Below are 5050 nucleotides of genomic sequence, written 5' to 3'. Positions count from 1 at the left end.
TCAGAGCAAAAGCTCCAGTCTCCATAGTGGCCTGGGAGGACCCTGCTCCCTTGCCCTACGTCCAATCTAGGCTCCTAACACTCCCTTCCTTACTCTGCTCCAGCCATAAAGGCCTCCTTGCTTGTCCTCTAACATGCCTGGCCAGATCTTGCCTAGGCCTTTTACTTTTGCCATTCTTCAGCCCAGAACTCTCTTCCCCAAATACTTGCATGGCCAATTCCCTCACCTTTACATCTTTGCTGAAATCTCAACTTCTCCGTGAAGCTTGCTCTGACTCCTCTTTCTACCATTGCAACCTACCTCCTCCCTGCAGAGCTGTACCACAACCCCTTCTTTATTCCCCACCCGAATCCCACCATCCCCAGCACACACCACTCTCTAGCATAGTGTATGAGTTTCCCAGGGGTGACAGAACAAAGTTCCATAAGCTGGGGGGCTTAAAACCACAGAAATTTATTCTTTCACAGTTCCAGAGGCCAAAAGTCCCAAATCAAGGTGTCAGTGGGGCCATGCTCCCTCCGAGACTCTGGGTAGAATCTTTCCTCGCCTCTTCTAGCTCCTGGTAGTGGCAGTCAATCCTCAATGTTCTTTGGCTTGCGGTCATATCACTCTGGTTTCTGCCTCCATCTTCACATGGCCTTCTCCCATTGCTACATCCATCATATTGGATTAAGGACCCACTCGACTCTGGTATGACTTCATCTGAACTAATTACATCTACAAAGACCCTATATGGTCACACTCTGAGATACTGGGGATTAGGACTTCAACATATCTTTTTGGGGGATACAATTCAACTCATTCACATACTATATAATTAACTTATTTTATCAGAATTACTGTTCTTGTCCCTCCCCATAGAATATAAGCTCCATAAGGAATTAATTTTTTGTCATTTTTGTTCACTGATGAACCCTAAGGGCCTGGAACAGTACTCAACAATTAGTAGATATATTCAATACATATTTTCTGACTGATATTAGCTATCATCACACATCGTTCATTAATATTAATTAAGTCTCCATGTCATAACAATTCACCTATAGAGCATTCTTCAGTTTCTTTCTAAAGAAAACATTGAATAGCTGCTTTCTAAAATATTTTAGTTACCTAAAATATTTTAGTTACCTAATGATTACATTTTCCTTGAAAATTTACTCTTGCTTAAGACTCAGCCTTGTGAGTTTGGTTAATAAACCCTGGGTGAGTTGATCGAATGAAAAAAGGTGAAGTCTTGACCCTGAACCCATGCTCCCTGGGGACCCGAATGAGAAAAAGGGCAGTAAAAATGTGAAGCAGACAGTTGACCATGAGAGCCATTCTGGGATGTTTGAAGGGGAGGGAATGCTGATGACTGTGTTTTAGGAAGATTAACCTGGTTATGGTATAGGGAGGATGGGGACAAGGAGACAAGTGTGAAGTCAATGACACTCTTATATCAGAATGAAAGGGGTGTTGAAGGAATGGCAAAATCAAATGGCTTTGCAAACAGAAAAAGTTAAGACTGGATTTAGGGGGTGATCCTCACATCATAAATAGCTATAGGGCATTTTATAAATTGGAATTGGGCTTAAAGAATAGAGGAAGTTAAGAAGGAAGACCATGCCTTTATTGAGTTAATATGAGATGTTAGCCACATATTTAAGATACTGCTGCTTCTGTCTTGTCCTATGCCACTCTTCTGACTTCCTCTAAGCTAGTAGCAACAGTATAGATAGCATTAAAACATTTATGCCCAGACTGCATCTAAAAGGCACTGTCAGAGCTAACTAGTGGTTTCACTTCATGTTCTCCTTGGGTAGCTCCAAGTTCAAAGAAGCTTCCACAGCTATGTAGACCGGTTCAAACCAGAGATAAGACTCTAAATCTGTGGACATCACATCTTCTTTGCATTGGGTACCTGTGCATAGCGCCACCAGTTTTTCCAAGAACGCAAGTGACACACGACAGAGTTAGGATGGGGCTGTAGTGGGGTCTCAGACTCTCTGAGTTCTGTATTATATATCATATGGTTTAAAGAGTCAGAATTTTCCTGAAGTAAGACCATCTTGATTTGCAGACTATTTGGACAATCACAAAAAGCCACAGTAAGCAATAATTGTAGGTTCTGCTGGGATTTTATATTATAAAAATTGGACTTTGGTATCCTCCCCCATAAATCCCCCCACATCGTGTACAAAAATTGATTTCCACTGTTTGAAATTTACACAACAAAGGAAACCTTTGTTTTCAGTTTTACTGATAAGAGAGACAATATATGCGACCTCCTCATTGATTGACTTCTGTTTTCTTAGATTCACTTCTTGAGAGAATCATTAAACATAAGAGGAAATGATGTGTTTCCATTGATTGGATGATGAGCACAGCTGACGGCTACAGTTTTTATATTAAAGTTATTAATTATGTCATTAATGTAATTTGCAAAATCAGGAAGAAATTACTCAGGTTCTGACTGTATTGCTGGTTATGTTTTTTGAATAAATAAAAACATTTTTAGAGGAAATAAATCTTGTGAACAATAATAGATGAAAAGGCCAACTGCTCACTTTATAAATCACCACCAGCTAAAGGAAACTTGCTCTGATTACTTAAGTGGTGAGTGCTGCAAAGCTAGGTTTCTTAAAATGTCCCTTTTCATACTGCGAAATTCTTAGGATCATTTCTAATTTCAAGTGCTTAGGAGCGATGACTTCTCATTGTTCATTTAAATTCCTTTCTCATTCTCATAACCATTTTATTGCTTAGGGTTAATAAGTTATATAGAGCGTGGTAAAGCCAGGCTTGTTTTGAGTCTCCCTGAAGTCTCCCCTGAACTAAGAGTTCATATTGACTGGGGATATTGTGTGCTTGTCTAATTCTTGGAAACTTTTCTCTCCCCTGACAATGATTGCCAAGAAATTAATTATAACAAGCAGGAAAGCAGCTCTGCTCTGTAAGCCTAGCTCTGGCTGACTGCAAAACTCCAGCCTCAAAGTAAATGTTTGGGCATTGAAATTATATGATTCCTTGAAATTTTCTTGGGAAAAAAACTTGATATCGATAGGTGCAATTTGTGAACCCTATTTCCTGATTAGGTTTGAAGGGCCTTTACTATCTCTTCTACTATTACTTTGGGAGTGCAGGATTGTTTAAGCATATTTTTCTGACACATGATAGGTGCCCCCAAAAGGTCTTCTAGTCTTTTTTTATTGTGGAGGCAAGGCTGGCTCTATGGGCGTGTGACTACCCTCTACTTAGAAGGTACTGCACTTGATCTAATGCTCTGTTGTTGCTGTCTTAAAATTCTTAATTTTTGAACAAGAGGCTGTGCATTTTCATTTTGCACTTGATTCACAAATTATGTAGCCTGTCCTGAGTGAAGGGCTAGTGCATGGCATATGTTACATGTCAAAATGATCCTGTTGATTAAAAAAGCACAACCCATTTGCACAAAGCAAAGTCTAAGTATAGAGTGACCATTTCTCCCATAGTGTGAATTTCTTTTGCTCTCCTTTCTTTTTTGCAATAATGGAAAAATGCTTGTGATAACACTATTCATGTCTTTGAGGAGTGATGACAAGTTAAATACTGAAGATTAATTTTGCTGATAGTAGATACCAAATTCCTTAAGTAAAAGCAGACTCTCTATTATAGGAAGATGAATAGAAGATTTGAAATTACTTTTTGTATTTGGGTATCCAAGGAACATATACCAAAAGAACTTAGTATTCTTTTTTCAATAATGTAAAATAAATGTGGCATCTACCCATTATATGGATAAGAAAGCATAGTCTATGGAAAGATCCTCAATGTCACTAATCATCAGGGAAATGCAAATCAAAACCACAATGAGGTATGACCTCACACTTATTAGAATTGTCATTATCCAAACAAAACAAAACACCCGGAAAATAACAAGTGTTGCAAGGATGTGGAACCCTAGTGCACTGTTGGTGGGAAGCTGCTGTGGAAAACAATATGATGGTTCCTCAGAAAATTAAACATAGAATTACCTTGTGATCCAGCCATCCTACTTCTGGATACATATCTAAAATAACTGAAATCAGGAGCTTGAAGAGATATTAGCACTCCCGTGTTCATTGCAGCACTATTCACAATATCTAAGAGGTGGAAACAACCTAAATGTACATCGATGGATGAATGGATTAAAAAAATATGGTGTATACATACAATAGAATATTATTCATCCATAAAAAAAAGGAATTCTGTCATTATCTACAATGTAGATGAACCTCGAAGATATGCAAAGTGAAAAAGGCCAGTTACAGAAGGACAAACTGCCTGGTTCCACTTATATGAGGTATCTGAAAGAGTCAAACTCATAGACACAGAAAGTAGAATGGTGGCTGCTGGGGGATTGGGGAGGGGATGGGGAGTTGCTGTTCAATGGGTGTAAAGTTTCAGTCATGCAAGATAGAAAAGTTCTAGAGATCTGCTGCACAACGTTGTGTTTATAGTTAACAACACAGTACTGCATACTTACCATTTTGTTAAGAGGGGAGATCTCATGTGATGTGTGTGTGTGTGTGTTTTTTTACCACAATTGAAAAAGAAAGCATAGTTAATTCCTGTAACCAACGGCAATATAAGATGTGCCCATTTGCCCGTTTACTGTTTTCTGTGTGTGGTTTATCCTGATGCCTCCGTTCCCTCAATACCGCCAACTTTCACACACTCAGTGAGTTAATCTAGATTATTTCGGTCTAGTTTTAGTTGCTCTAGGTTTACTTTATCCAGAGGAAACGAGTTATATGCAACTAACTATATCCAAAAATCAGGTGGTGCTGGGGATATTAGTTACCCTGCCTGGTTATGCTCCAGTTGCTGGGATAGGAAGTACAGTATTTTTCGGCAGGTAAATACAATGCAAACTTTCTTTTAACTTAACTGGTGATTGGAGATGTTTGTATTTACCTTTGACCTGCTTCCAAAAACCAAATTTCCTGCTGTTCTTTATGTCACGCTCTGTTGTAGCCATCATTCTGGGTCCCACTTTGGCTTTCTAGCTGCCTCTCTTTTTGAGTATCTCCTGAATTTCAGGAGGTATTAT

The sequence above is a fragment of the Pteropus medius genome, unplaced genomic scaffold (genome assembly GCF_902729225.1).
Source record: "Pteropus medius unplaced genomic scaffold, Ma_sr-lr_union100, whole genome shotgun sequence".
NCBI lineage: Eukaryota > Metazoa > Chordata > Mammalia > Chiroptera > Pteropodidae > Pteropus > Pteropus medius.
This window is presented reverse-complemented; position numbering follows the sequence as displayed.